The sequence below is a fragment of the Protopterus annectens genome, chromosome 5.part1 (assembly GCF_019279795.1).
Source record: "Protopterus annectens isolate FY-2018-M chromosome 5.part1, PAN1.0, whole genome shotgun sequence".
Classification (NCBI taxonomy): domain Eukaryota; kingdom Metazoa; phylum Chordata; order Ceratodontiformes; family Protopteridae; genus Protopterus; species Protopterus annectens.
This window is the reverse complement of record NC_056736.1, coordinates 551,385,694-551,401,465: the sequence shown is the minus strand read 5'-3', so window position 1 is coordinate 551,401,465 and position 15,772 is coordinate 551,385,694.

Here is a 15,772-nt window from a genome sequence, read left to right as displayed (position 1 = left end):
TGCATGATGATAGTGTTGTCATGTCAGCATGTTGTGTTGTAAAGTTGGCTCCTCTCTCACTTTGATTGTTGTGAACTCAAGGTGGCCTGAGTTCATGGTGTTGTGATTTGGGCAGGTTGGTGTTGACTCATTGAAGTGCCTCATGCTAATGCATAGGCCATTATTCTACTAATGGTATAGGTTCATTGGATCAATACCTAGAATGGTCCCTAGTTGTGTTAAGTTTATTTTGCTGGTGCAAGACTGGAGCGCTGCGGTCTCAGTGGTTCGGATCAGTGCCTTGTTGCTCTAGAGGTGTGCTGGCTAGTTGGTGTGTGTTTTGGGGGTTTTGCAGGCTCGGGGTGAAGTCTGGTACTGATTGATCATCACTCCTGCTTGGTTGGGTTTTTATGTAAAAGAAAAAAAAAAGAAAAGAAAAGAATTGTCTGTTTGATGGTATTGAGTAGGTGATGCTGTCATCTGCCTCACTAGTTTATTGCAGCTGCTGTAAATGTTAGGAGAGGAGAGGGCTTGACACTTCATGCTCCACTAATGCGATTGATGCTTTCCTGGGCATTCTGGCTTTTTGGTGGCGATATTCACTTGTCCCTATGGTGGGCTGTCGTCCTTTACTTGTTGCAGTGGGGCTGGAGTTTTAACACGGCTATGCCTGGTCGGGGGAGGTTTGATGGAGGGAGTGTTTTGTTGGTTGGGTGTTGAAGAAGGGGAAAAAAAAAGAAGTAATGGCTCCTGGTCACACAGAGTAGGGTTTGGTTTGTATTTTCATTTTCTGTAGTTGGTCGCGTTTGGAAGAGCTGATCAGTTAAGGGTTTTTTGTCTCTGCTATCTGTTGGGCTGAGGAGTTACCTTTCAGTTCCCATGTGAATAGCATAGTAGTTACGGGTAACAGCTTTCAGTGTTTTTGCGGGCTTTAGCCGATACTTCCTTCTGTGCATGCATGTCGGGGTTTCAGTGTTCTGCTGGAAGGCAGGGTTAATTAAAAAAAAAAAAAAAAAACAGATCTTGGCTTTCCGGGTGAGCAGGGATTTGTAGTTATCAGAAAGGATGGGCATGGCATCACAGAATTCATATACTTCTGGCAGTTGGAAACTGTCTCATGTGAATTCCAGCCTTCCTACCCTGCCTTGTTGTCCCTCTTTTCATGAGAAGTAGTCATTGCCAAAGTTTTGCTGTCAGTAATGTTTTACGCAGTTATTTTTCCAGACATAAATGTTGCAGGAATAGATGCCATTTCATAGAAGGATTGCTGTCTTTGACAGCCTGCCGTTAAGGTTGGAGGTATGTTTGCTTCTTGTGTCGCTACCTTTGTACTAACCTTGCTCCATTATGGATGCCTGGGGCTTGTAGTGACTTTGGGAGGGTAGGTGGTGAATTACACTTGCTGAATAAGGACCCCTCAGGGGGTCTCTGTCCTTACTCTTCCTTGGTCAACTTCCCCCCTCAAGAGAACTAGCGAACTGGTTTCCTCTGAGGAAGAAGAGGATTCTCATGAGGAATCCCTGGCTTATTCTACCCAGTTTTCTTCCCTTTCGGATTATGGTTATGTGAACGAGGAGTCTGCAAGTCCTGAATCTCCTTTTGAGGGGATTTCCTCTGGGGATATTATTTCCAGAATGATCAAATTCTTTAAATGGGATTGTGCCCATGTTTCTGAAGTGCAGAAAAGATATTATGAGCTCCTTCAAATGGAGTCTCCTAAACCCTCTGCTGTTCCTCCTGTTTGGCTACTTTATTGGATGCCTTTTTATTCTGCATCTCAGGCTCCAGACTCTCAGCCTCCTGTTCTTAAATTACCTGATCAGTTTTATAAAGTGTGTGATGACTGCAAATTCCTTTATAAGTGTCCATCTGTGGACTTGTCCTTCTAAATTTCTTTTTTCTAACAAGCTTCTTCCTACTGATAAGGACATCAGAACTACAGATAGGCTAGGTAAAAAGGTTTATACTTCAGCTACCCTAGCCTTTCGGGCTGTTAATTTTAGATTCATATGACCAGATATGCTTTGGATCTCCTTTGTCAAGCTTGTCAGGTTATTTCTGACCTTCTTGATTCTGAGGGAAAGACTTCTGCCTTGCCCCTGTTAGGGACTTTTTTCCAGATAGCTCACTATTCCATTAAATGAGTTATGATGCAACAGATACTTCTCCTAGGGCTGCTGCTTTTGTCTCTGTGTTGAGGAGATATCACTGACTATGGCTTCAACCTCTACCTGATGATATGAAGGCGGAGTTGATGGATGCTCCTTTGGACAATGAGTTTTTGTTTGGTGCTGCTGCAGCTGATTTGTTAATTTCCTTGTGGGAAAAAGGCAAGGATTTATAGGACCTGAAATGTTGCTTTCTCTGTGCCAAAGTTCCAGAGAAATTATCACAATAAAACAGCTTTTGTTAAAAGGCAGTCTTGTCTTCCTCCTGAAGGCAAGAAAGATAGTAGGAGGGATCCCCCCTCTAAGACTACACAGAACCCTCCTGCTCAAAAGCCTTCCTTTCCTGATAAACCAGGTGCTGTCTGACTACCTAATTCTTCCCTGGCACATTCCTCTTTCACACCATTTTTCTCTGTCTCTTCAAGTGTGGTTAAGCATAACCCTGGATTCTTGTGTTGTTTCTATCACTCGCCAAGGGTATTTCAAGGTTTCAAAATATGTTCCCCCTTTCATGGGCATTCCTCAGCCACCTCAAGACTAGTTGAGCTTTTTTCCAGAGGTGCTTCAAGGTCTTTTGATTCAGGGAACTATTCAAGAGGTTCCAGCTGCTCAAAGGGGAAAGGGGTTTTATTCCAGAATGTTTTTGGTCCCCAGGAAATAGGGCACTTGGAGACCCATTCTGGATTTTTCTCACCTGAATATATTTTTGAAAGTTCCTTCCTTTTGAATGTTATTCCTTCTGACTTTGTTCCCTTTGCTGCTTCCTCAGGCTTTTCTGGTTTCTCTAGATCTCAAGAATGCTTACCCCCATACTCCTATTCATCCCATTTTTAGGAAGCTTTTACGTTTCTCTGTTTCTTCCTGGCATTTGCAGTTCTCTTTTTTGCCCTTTGGCCTCTCTACTGCCCCTACAGTATTCAGAAAATGTCTAGCTCCTGTGATTCCTTTTGCAGGCTCAAGGGGATTCAGGTCTTTTATTATTTAGACCACGTTCTTATTCAAACATCCTCTCCAGAGATTCTTTTACAGCAGCTTCAGTGGCTTATTGCTCTGCTGCAAAGCCTGGCTTTCACTGTAAATTTTAAAATGGCCCTGTCAATGGGATCATGTTTTTTTCTAGGATGCAAGATCCAGACTGCTCCTATGCTAGCAGTCCTGCTGTCTCCCAAGGCTTTGACTCTGATTTCCTTTTTTCAGTCTCTTCTTCTTCTGACTTTGATTTCAGCCAGGGAATTTCTAAGGTCTCTGGGAGTCATGGCATCAACTATCCCTATGCTTCCCTTTGCTAAACTGCACATGAGAAAGTTTCAGTAGTACCTAAAGACAGTTTGGCTGCAGCATTCTTGTCATCCAGAATTTCCAATTCCTATTCTTCTGTGTCACAAGTTGGAATTTCAGTGACGGATTTGCCAACTGATTTTCAATCCATGTCTTCCCTTTCAACCCTTGCTTCCCTCTCAGGAGCTGTTCAAAGACTGTTGTTTTGCTATCCCATAATTCTGCCAGATAGGTGTAAGAGCTTCAATCCTTTATGACTGTTCCTCCTTTTTTCTTTTTTCATAAGGCTAGTGTCTATTTGTATCAATCATTCATTTATGCCTAAGCTGGTGATTGAGTTCTCTTAATCAATCTATTAATTTGCCCAATTTTTTTAATTTGTACACTTTGGATGTGCATACGCAAATCTGATTTTATTTGGACAAAACTAAAGCTTTTTAAAAATCTGATCAGATTTTTGTTTCTTTTCATCCTAAATCATTAGGTTTGGCAGTTTCCAAGCAGACTATTTCCTCTTGAATTAATAAAGCCATTTCATCTTGTCATTTTTAGAATGGTAAGAACCTTCCTTCTATGGTCAAGGCTCACTCTACTAGGGTTGTGGCTCCTTCTGGTGCTTTTTTCAAGGGTTTGGATACTAATTCTATCCTTGTGGCAGGTCCCTGGTGTTTTGTGCATACCTTTACAAAGTACTACAAGTTGGATATCATATCCAGGGCTAGAGCTGTTTTTTTAGGGTCATTCTTCATGGGTTCCTGGAATGCTCTACTGACCCTTCCTCTTCCCTGTCTTCTTCCTGAGCTTTTGCACTCTCCCTCATGTTACGAATACTGCAACAGTGAAACTGAAGGACATAGTAGAGTTGCATAAAATCATACCGTAACAGTTGATGTCCTTCTCTTCACTGTTGCAATACTCACTACTTCCTTCTTCCTTCTGGTATTTTGTCCCTCTGGATGTATATGTTACCCTCTGGTATCCTTGGACTGGTGTTCCTCCTTGGCACTCTCAGTTCTGAGGATGATACTTCCAGGTGTCACCTTTATGCCGTCTGCCTAGCGAAGGAAGCATACATGTGACACACAGTGTATAATTTACAATGTAAAGGCTTTTGTATACTGGCCAGACTTTGGTCAGTCCATGGCAAGGGATCCCTCATGTTAAAAGTACTGCAAAAGTGAAGAGAAGGACATATTTTATGGTAAGATTTTACACAACTGTGCATTTTCATTTTTTTGTAATAAATGTTGACTGCAGATATCATCAGGCAGATTGTATGCAGTGATAAATATAATCAATCTGTATATTTTATTGCACAATCATGTCCTAAAATTAATTTGGAACCAGATCCTGAAACAAAAGAATAACAACCAATCAAAATATACATACCCTTTTACCCAGTGAAGCAGGTTGGTTATGCCAACAACTAACTGAAACTCCTCGAGATAACATGAAAAGTTAATGCAGTGTGGCACATGACATTGTTTAACAGTTAAAAATAAAGTGCGTCAGACATGAAGAGAGTGTGAGTTTTCAAAAGGATTTCAAAACTGTTTGCGTGATTTTTGCACAACAAATGACTCTATAGTCTACCTTTACTGCCAAAATGTAGCATCTCGGTGATTCTGTGGGCTGTCGATGATTATTATATTAAGAGGACATAATTTTGAAGGTTTATTGATTTAGTAAACTACCCCTGGTCAAATATTTATAAACTCTAGGATGCTACTGCAAGAACTCACAGAAAAGGATTGCATCTGTGCTTCTAGAAAGTTCTTGACCTCTTGTGTTCACAAGCAGTGAGTTAAAAGAAGAACAGACTGTGATAAGGTTTGATCAACAGTCATTGTATCTTGGACAGTCCAAACACAATGTATATGCTCTGTCGGCTGGATTCTATCATTAGTGTACCAAATTATGCTACATATTTATTTCCTTCTCTCAAATCACATCATAAATACTTAGGTTCATAGGTTCATAGGTTCATAGGTTCGTACTAGGCTATCTGCCCTAGGGCATTTATAAGCCTAGCCAGAGTGTATGTGGCTTACACCACCCCTTAGGATGAGAATACTACGCCCCTTTAGGGTTTAGTTTACTATGCCTCTGTCTAGTAGTGACACAGAGATGACCCCCGAGGTAAACCTACGATCTCCCATCCACTCGTCGAGATTTCTCTTGAATAGAGTCAGTGAGGGGCTCTGCCTAACATGGACTGGGATTCTGTTCCAGAGTGTAGGGAGCCTCTGGGTTATGAATCTGTCCTTCCAGCACGTTCTATTTATTTCTGTGTTGAGGTTTAAGTCACTTGTTCTTGTTGCTCTGATGGATTTGCATTTTCTAAGGTGGAGCATGTCCATTAATTCAGGATTGGACATGGCCTTGTACGTCAGGCACAGATCACCTCTGAGTAGGCGGTATACGACTGAATAGAGCTGGAGTTTTTTCAGTCGGGCAGCATATGACATATGTTTAAGACCCTTTATCCTCTTGGTGAGGAACTTTTGGGGTCTTTCCAACTGCTGCAGGTGTCGGGTGAGATACATCCCAAATGGGGCATTGTACTCAATCATTGGCCTGATAAGAGAAGAGTACAGGGGCACAATGACCTCTCTTGATCTAGATGTGAAATCCTTCATGATAAGGTGGGCAATATAGAAGGTCTTCCTAACCACTTTGGCAATGTGAGTGTCAAATGAGAGGTTACTGTCAACCTGGGTCCCTAGGTCCCTGATTACCTCTTCCGACTTAATGGATTACCGCCTATGTGGTAATTTGTCGGTACCTTGTTTTTCCCAAAGGGTATGACTATACATTTTTTGGCGTTCAGCTTAAGGCCATGGCTCTGGCACCAATTATCCATTTCTATGAGGCCTCTCTGAAGGATGTTTGTGTCCACTGGAGTATCAATTATGGCACCCAGTTTGCAGTCATCTGCGAACTTTGTCAGCCACAATCCTCCTATGTTTGCCTGTGCCTCAGAAAAATAAATGCCGAACAAGAGGGGTCCCAGGACTGAGCCCTGTGGGACATCGCTTGTGACTGGCTTAGAGTCTGACATAGCTCCAGCAACTCTGACCCTGTGGGTTCTGTCCTTGAGCCAGTTTGCAACCCATCTTGTGACATATGAGTTTATATTTAAGCTGGTGAGTTTGTCTATGATGCCCGAGTGGAGTATTGTGTCAAAGGCTTTTGCAAGGTCAAAGTAGGCTGTGTGAACTGCCTTGCCCTCATCAATGGCCTTAGTGACTGTTTCAAAAAAGTTGACCAAGTTCAAAAGGCAGGATATGCCCTTGACAAAGCCAAATTGGGTAGGATCCAATGTCTGTAGGTCCCCAATGTCTTTGTTTATGAGTTCCATAATGATCCTCTCCATAGCTTTGCAGACCAGGCTCGTCAAGCTTATGGGTCGGTAATTTCCAGGGTCCGTAGAAGCACCGCCTTTGTGAAGTGGGACCACTGTTGCCGTACGCCCCTCTTTGGATACGTATCCTGTAGTAAGGCTAAGATTAAACAGCAGCCTTATGTGTGGGTTTAGTTCCTCTTGGAGTTCATGTAGCACACAGCCCGGGACACCATCCGGTCCCATTGATGCTGTGTTTTTAGCTTTAGAGAGGGCGGCTCTCATCTGGGCATCTGAGATGTTAGGGAGGCTACACTCTGCTGGGATGGTTATTTCTCCTTTTGGGGGGGAGGAGAAATTTGCACTGAACCTGTCTGCCAGAATGTTGGCAATGTCAGTGGGTTCAGTGTATTTTGTGTCATTTTGGACTAACTCTGAGCATACCTGGGAGTTTCCACCCAGGTTTCTAACATAGCGAAAGAAGGCCTTGTGATTGTCTTTTGTGTCTTTTGCGATTTTTCTCTCAAAGTTGGCCTTGAATGATTTTATGAGTGATCGTAGTTTTTTTTTTTTGCTAGTACTGATCAGAGATGCCTTCCCTTTTAGGGATTTTGCTCTGTCATGTAGTAGCTTCCTCCTCCTGTTGTAAAGTTTGTTTATGGCTGGGGTCCACCAGACTGGGCGCCTGCCTTTGGGGGAATGGGTCTTGGTTTTATTTGGGATTGCATGATCCATGCATTCTTGAAGGTGCCCATAGAAGGCATTTGCAAAAGATTCAGCAGTGTGGGTTGTGGTTTCCACTGGCCCAGGGGCCTTGAAAGATACCACTTCAGTCTTAAGAAGTGTGAAGTTTGCTTTTGAGAAGTTCTTCACTGTGGTCTTTTGTGCAGGGGTGGGGCGGATGTGGATTTCCAGTGAGATTAATTTATGGTCTGATCTTACCAAAGAGGGATGTACTTCGCGTGTGGAGCATTTTGTCCCCATGTTTGTGATGATCAGGTCTAGTATATTGTCTCCTCTTGTGGGAATGGTGACTAGTTGTTCCATTGCATTTGAGTTTATGAATTCTAGGAACCTTTGGGCTAGGGTGTTGGGGCTTGAGTAATGTTCCCAGTCTATGTTTGGGTAGTTGAAGTCTCCCAAAATGATGGCATTTGGAGAGACATTCATACTCTCCAGTGTCTTCAGGAAGGCTGTGTGGGGTTCCTCAGTTTGAGAGGATGGTCTGTAGCATGCTACAAACTGTAAGGCAGTTTTGCCTATGGTTAGTTGCACCTGGATAGTCTCCGATGCTTTGTGCGTTGCCACTAACCTGGAGGTGTGGGTATCTTTGATGAAAATGGATACTCCCCCTCCTTTTGTGGTTCGGTCCAAGTTTTGGGCCCAGAAAGCATGATATGAGGTAAAACCTGATAGTGCTGGGGTGCTCTCAGGAGCCTTGAACCAGGTTTCAGTCACTGCACAGACATCGATGTTCTCCATACTGAGGAGGGCTTTGAGGGCGTGCATCTTGAGGTTTAGACTTCTGGCATTGAGCAGCATTACCCTTAGTTTTTTTCCACTTGTGTTTTCTAGGAGGTAGGTTTGTCATTTGAGCCTTGCCTAAAAAAGGCACTATGGGGGTGGAAAGAGCCTTGGCCAATATCCGAAGCCCAGGGTGACAGGTGCAAGCCATCCTCATGAAGCAGCGTGGCTTGTCAAGCATGTCATCCCAAGCAGACAGACACTGGATCCCCTTAGAATGACACCAGTAATTAAGCCAATTGTTAAAACTGATCATTTTGTCTTTGTACTGTGGCATCATTCTTGGTGAGGGTAAGATGCTGCTCAGGGTCAGGGTCATACCGCCTGGGCTACATAATCAGAGAGCTCCTCTATGTCTCTTTTCATGTAGTCCAGGGAGGTACGTCTCAGGTCGCTCACACCGGCATGTACAATGACTGAATCATATTTGTACTTGCTGTGGAGTGACCTGAGTGCTTGCGTTATGTGGCGGATTCTAGCTCCCGACAGGCAGCTTACTGTGACCCTCTCCTTGTTCAGTCTGGTGAGTGGGACGTCAGTGTGCCTGACTATGGAGTCACCTATTACAAGTGTGTCTGGCATGTTGTTTGGCCTTAAGGGCTGTGACTGTTTAGCACACTGACTTTGTGAACTATGTGTTGCATGTGCTATGTCTTGAGGTGGTGGTTGCTTGGGTGTCTGCTTTGGAGGCCTCTGTTGTTTTGGTAGATTTTTAATCAGCCCGAGTATGTTTTTGTGTGTTTATGTGTTTGGTTTGCAGTTGTGATAGTTCTATGTGAGACTGGGTTTGTGGTGTGCGTGGTTACCTTCTCCTCCTGACTGGTCTTGCCAGTACTGAATTGAGAGAGCTCAGCCTCCAGTTTGGCTATATAGTTGCATCTCTCGCATATATTTGTATTTGTTGGGAGGAGGAGAGGGTTGTCTGTGTACATGAGGCAATTGTAACATTGCCTCAAGATTCCCAGATTCACCAGCTGAACAGGAGAGGATGCCAGCAACTGACCCTTCGACATGCTAGAAATAGTGAAAAAGATTGCTGTGTAACTGAGTCAGAAAGGACCTATAGGGAAATGGGTACTCAACAGAATTTAGGTGAATGAAGTACTTTCGTTTGTTTAAGAGTGCTTTACCTTTATACAAAATGCTTTAGGAGCAAGTGCTGAGCTTTTCATATAGAGTATAGGCTGTTTAGATTGCAAGTAGAACAGTTCTAAGGGAAAAATTGAAGAGCAGACTTGGCGGAGCCAGAAAAAGTTTAACCTTTAACCTTGTTTAACCAGCGCTGCGCTATGCGCACGACCGCACAAAGCCATGCAAACGCAGATTTTAAGCAGTGAACTACAAAAGAGCTAGGAATGGTCCCAAACAACCAATTACTAACAGCTTCTTGTGCTGAGGTCACTTCCCCCAAGGACAGGTAGGCTGCTCAAGGCTCCCCACTCCCACTGGTGAGCAAAGAAACTTCCTTCTATCCAAATAAGGTAATGGACAACACAGGAACTACACCACAGCCCAGAATACAGCAATGCCTGTATACTGGTCTAAACTAGTCGAGAAAGGCGGGAAAACAAGGATTATTTTTTGTTTTTTTTTTTGCAGAAATACACAGAAAATGCAGAGACAGTGATAAATTAGTTACACAGGCTAGCACACTTTAGTGGGCAGCCTCCACAGTTCAATTAAACAAACAAACAAGCAAACTTTCGACTAAATTTGACTAAATGTAACTTTAAGTGCAGATTTTAAAATAAAAGCAGTAATCAGTAATAAAAACAGTTCAGGCTAGTTCAAAGTAAGCAGCAGAAGCTATTTTCAGTGAAAAAAAAGCAAAGATACTTAAATCCAGAAGGTAGTCACTTTTTCGAGTTCCTTGCTGCTAGGACCACTCTGTAAACCCACGTGGAGCTTGTCTGAGCAGTATAGCCAGAAAAAAACGCCCAGAGGCGGATTTTAAGCAGTGAACTACAAAAGAGCTAGGAATGGTCCCAAACAACCAATTACTAACAGCCTCTTGTGCTGAGGTCACTTCCCCCAAGGACAGGTAGGCTGCTCAAGGCTCCCCACTCCCACTGGTGAGCAAAGAAACTTCCTTCTATCCAAGTAAGGTAATGGACAACACAGGAACTACACCACAGCCCAGAATACAGCAATGCCTGTATACTGGTCTAAACTAGTCGAGAAAGGTGGGAAAACAAGGATTATTTTTTTGTTTTTTTTGTTTTTTATGCAGAAATACACAGAAAATGCAGAGACAGTGATAAATTAGTTACACAGGCTAGCACACTTTAGTGGGCAGCCTCCACAGTTCAATTAAACAAACAAACAAGCAAACTTTCGACTAAATTCGACTTCCCTCTCTATCAGAATATTCACAGCCTCTTGGAAAGTAAATGAAGCTTGGCAACAAACTAAGTTGTCCCGGGACATCTTCATGGGGGTGGGTTAGGTTAATATTAAGGAGAGTTAAGTGTGTTGGGGAGGTGAAAGGGTTAAGTGGAGGCAGGGATGGTTGGGAGGAAATGAGATTATGATGGGGAGGAGCATCAGAGGTTTAGTCTAGTGTAGTTGGGTTAAGCAATTACATTTTGGCATGAACTTGCTATGCTGCAGGTTCATGTCTTGACGACCGGTGTGTTCTTTGGTCAGGTAGGCCTTGGTTTGGTGGTGGGCTTGAGGAGGTGAGTATCTAGGGTATGGAGTATGGTCATATGTATGTGGGTTAAAGGTAATTTTTTTTTTTATTTGGGGGGGGGGGTTCTCAGGTTAGGTGAAGATGCAGGCTTTGGGCAGGATGAATGATTTTTGATTGGTCTTCCTCTTGGTTTGTTTGGGCATTGTGGTCTGTAGATTGGCAGTGACTTTCAACTGCATGATGATAGTGTTGTCATGTCAACGTGTTGTGTTGTAGAGCTGGCTCCTCTCTCACTTTGATCGTTGTGAACTCAAGGTGGCCTGAGTTCATGGTGTTGTGATTTGGGCAGGTTGGTGTTGACTCATTGAAGAGCCTCATGTTAATGCAGAGGCCATTATTCTACCAATGGTCTAGGTTCGTAGGATCGATACCTAGAGTGGTCCCTAGTTGGGGTTACATCTATTTTGCTGGTGCAGGACTGGAGCACTGCGGTCTCGGTGGTTGGGATCGGTGCCTTGTTACTCTCGAGGTGTGCTGGCTAGTTGGTGTGTGTTTCAGGGCTTTTGCAGGCTCGGGGTGCACTCTGGTAGTGAGTGGTCACCACGCCTGCTTGGTTGGGTTTTTATGTAAAAAAAAAAAAGAAAATAATTGTCTGTGTGATGGTATTGTGTAGTGATGCTGTTTTCTGCCTCACTAGTTTATTGCAACTGCTGTAAATCCTAGGAGAGGAGAGGGCTTGACACTTCATGCTCCGCTAATGCGATTGATGGTTTCGTGGGCATTCTGGCTTTTTGGTGGTGATGTTCACTTGTCCTTATGGTGGGCCGTCACCCTTTACTTTTTGCAGTGGGACTGGAGTTTTAACGCAGCTATGCCTGATCGGGGGAGGTTTGATGGAGGTAGTGTTTCATCGTTTGTGTGTTGAAGAAGAAAAAAAAAAGAAGTAATGGCTCCTGGTCACACAGAGTAGGGTTTGGTTTGTATTTTCATTTTCCGTAGTTGGTCGCATTTGTAAGAGCTGATCGGTTAAGGGTTTTTTGTCTCTGCTATCTGTTGGGCTGAGAAGTTACCTTTCGGTTCCTGAATAGCATAGTAGTTACGGGTAACGGCTTTCACTGTTTTCACGGGCTTTAGCTGATACTTCCTTTTGTGCATGCATATCGGGGTTTCAGTGTTCTGGTGGAAGGCAGGGCTAATTAAAAAAAAAACAGATCTTGGCTTTCCGGATGAGTGGGGATTTGTAGTTATCAGAAAGGATGGGCATGGCATTATAGAATACATATACTTCTGGCAGTTGGAAACTGTCACATGTGAATTCCAGCCTTCCTACCCTGCCTTGTTGTCTCTATTTTCATGAGAAGTAGCCAATGCCAAAGTTTTGCTGTCAGCGATGTGGTGCGTAGTTATTTTGCTAGACATAAATGTTGCAGGAGTAAATGCCATTTCATAGAAGGATTGCTGTCTTTGACAGCCTGCCATTAAGGTTGGAGGTATGTTTGCTTCTTGTGTCGCTAGCTTTGTACTAACCTTGCTCCATTATGGATGCCTGGGGCTAGTAGTGACTTTGGGAGGGTAGGTGGTGAATTACACTTGCTGAATAAGGACCCCTCAGGGGGTCTCTGTCCTTACTCTTCCTTGGTCATCTTCCCCCTCAAGAGAACTAGCGAACAGGTTTCCTCTAAGGAAGACGTGGAATCCCTGGCTTATTCTACCCAGTTTTCTTCCCTTTTGGACTATGGTTATGGGATAGTGGAGTTTGCTAGTCCTGAATCTCCTTTTGAGGGGATTTCCTTTGGGGGGTATTATTTCCAGAATGATCAAATTCTTTAAATGGGATTGTGCCCATGTTTCTGAAGTGCAGAGAAGATTTTATGAGCTCCTTCAAATGGAGTCTTCTAAACTCTCTGCTGTTCCTCCTGTTTTGGCTGCTTTATTGGATGCCTTTTCTTCTGAATCTCAGGCTCCAGACTCTCAGCCTCCTGTTCTTAAATTAACTGATCAGTTTTATAAAGTGTGTGATGACTTTAAATTCCTTTATAAGTGTCCATCTGTTGACCTGTCCTTCTAAATTACTGCTTTCTAACAAGCTTCTTCCTTCTGATAAGGACATCAGGACTAAAGCTAGGCTAGGTAAAAAGGGTTATACTTCAGCTACCCTAGCATTTCGGGCTGTTAATTGTAGTCTCATATGACCAGATATGCTTTGGACCTCCTTTGTCAAGCTTGTCAGGCTATTTCTGACCTTGATTCTGAGGGAAAGACTTCTGCCTTGTCCCTGTTAGGGACTCCTTCCCAGATAGCTCACTATTCCATTAAATGTAGTTATGATGCAGCAGATACTTCTCCTAGAGCTGCTGCTTTTGTCACTGTGTTGAGGAGAAATTACTGACTATGGCTTCAACCTCTACCTGATGATATGAAGGTGGAGTTTATGGATGCTCCTTTGGACAATGAGTTTTTGTTTGGTGCTACTGCAGCTGATTTGTTCATTTCCCTGTAGAAAAAAGGCAAGAATTTATAGGAGCTGAAATTTTGCTTTGTCTGTTCCAAAGTTCCAGAGAAACTATCAAAATAAATTAGTTTTTGTTAAAAGGCAGTCTTGTCCTCCTCCTAAAGGCAAGAAAGATAGTAGGAGGGATCCCCCCACTAAGTCTACACAGAACCCTCCTGCTCAAAAGCCTTCCTTTCCTGATAAACCAGGTGCTGTCTGACTACCTAATTCTTCCCGGACACATTCCTCTTTCACACCATTTTTCTCTGTCTCTTCAAGTGTGGTTAAGCATAACCCTGGATTCCTCTGTCGTTTCTATCACTCGCCAAGGGTATTTCATGGTTTCGAAATATGTTCCCCCTTTCATGGGCATTCCTCAGCCACCTCAAGACTAGTTGAGCTTTTTTCCAGAGGTGCTTCAAGGTATTTTGATTCAGGGAACTATTCAAGAGGTTCCAGCTGCTCAAATGGGAAAGGGGTTTTATTCCAGAATGTTTTTGGTCACCAGGAAATAGGGCACTTGCAGACCCATTCTGGATTTTTCTCACCTGAATATATTTTTGAAAGTTCCTTCCTTTTGAATGGTATTCCTTCTGACTTTGTTCCTTTTGTTGCTTCCTCAGGCTTTTCTGGTTTCTCTGGATCTCAAGAATGCATACCTCCATACACCTGTTCATCCCATTTTCAGGAAGCTTTTACATTTCTCTGTTTCTTCCTGGCATATTCAGTTCTCTTTTTTGCCATTTGGCCTCTCTTCTGCCCCAACAGTATTCAGAAAATGTCTAGCTCCTGTGATTGCTTTTGCAGGCTCAAGGGGATTCAGGTCTTTCCTTATTTAGGCCACCTTCTTATTCAAGCATCCTTTCCAGAGATTATTTTACAGCAGCTTCAGTGGGTCATTGCTCTGCTGCAAAGCCTGGGATTCACTATAAATTTTCAAATGGCCCTGTCAATGGGATCATGTTTTTTTTAGGGTGCAAGATCCAGACTGCTCCTATGCTAGCAGTCCTGCTGTCTCCCAAGGCTTTGACTCTGATTTCCTTTTTTCAGTCTCTTCTTCTTCTGACTTTGAATACAGACAGGGAATTTTTAAGGTCTCTGGGAGTCATGGCATCAACTATCCCTATGCTTCCCTTTGCCGAATTGCACATGAGAAAGTTTCAGTAGTACCTAAAGATAGTTTGGCTGCAGCATTCTTGTCATCTAGAGTTTCCATTTCCTCGTATTCTGTGTCTCAAGCTGGAAATTCAGTGACAGACTTACAAACTGATTTTGAATCCAGGGCTTCCCTTTCAACCCTTGCTTCCCTCTCAGGAGCTGTTCACAGACTGTTGTTTTGTTATGTCATAATTCTGCCAGATAGGTGTATGAGCTTCAATCCCTTATGACTGTTCCTCCTTTTTTCATCTTTCATAAGGACAGAGTGTCTCTTTGTATCAGTCATTTATTTATGCCTAAGCTGGTGATTGAGTTGAATCTTAATCAATCTATTAATTTGCCCAATTTTTTTAATTTGCACACTTTGGATGTGCATACACAACTCTGATTTTATTTGGACAAAACTAAAGCTTTTTAAAAATCTGATCAGATTTTTGTTTCTTTTCATCCTAAATCATTAGGTTTGGCAGTTTCCAAGCAGGCTATTTCCTTTTGAATTTCTAAAGCCATTTCATCTTGTCATTTTTAGAATGGTAAGAACCTTCCTTCTATGGTCAAGGCTCAGTCTACTAGGGTTGTGGCTCCTTCTGATGCTTTTTTCAAGGGTTTGGATATTAATTCTATCCTTGCGGCAGCTCCCTGGTGTTCTGTGCATACCTTTACAAAGTACTATAAGTTGGATGTCATATCCAGGGCTAGAGCTGTTTTTTTAGGGTCATTCTTCATGGGTGCCTAGAATGCTCTACTGACCCTTCCTCTTCCCTGTCTTCTTCCTGAGCTTTTGCACTCTCCCTCATGTTAAGAATACTGCAACAGTGAAACTGAAGGACATAGTAGAGTTGCATAAAATCATACCATAACAGTTGATGTCCTTCTCTTCACTGTTGCAATACTCACTACTTCCTTCCTCCTTCTGGTATTTTGTCCCTCTGGATGTATATGTTGCCCTCTGGTATTCTCGGACTGGTGTTCCTCCTGGTACTCTCAGTTCTGAGGATGATACTTTCAGATGTCACCTTTATGCCCTCTGCCTAGCGAATGGAGCATACATGTGACATACAGTGTATAATTTACAATGTAAAGGCTTTTGTATACTGGCCAGATATTGGTCAGTCCTTGGCAAGGGATCCCTCATGTTAAAAGTACTGTAAATGTGAAAAGAAGGACATATTTTAGGGTAAGATTTTACACAACTGTGC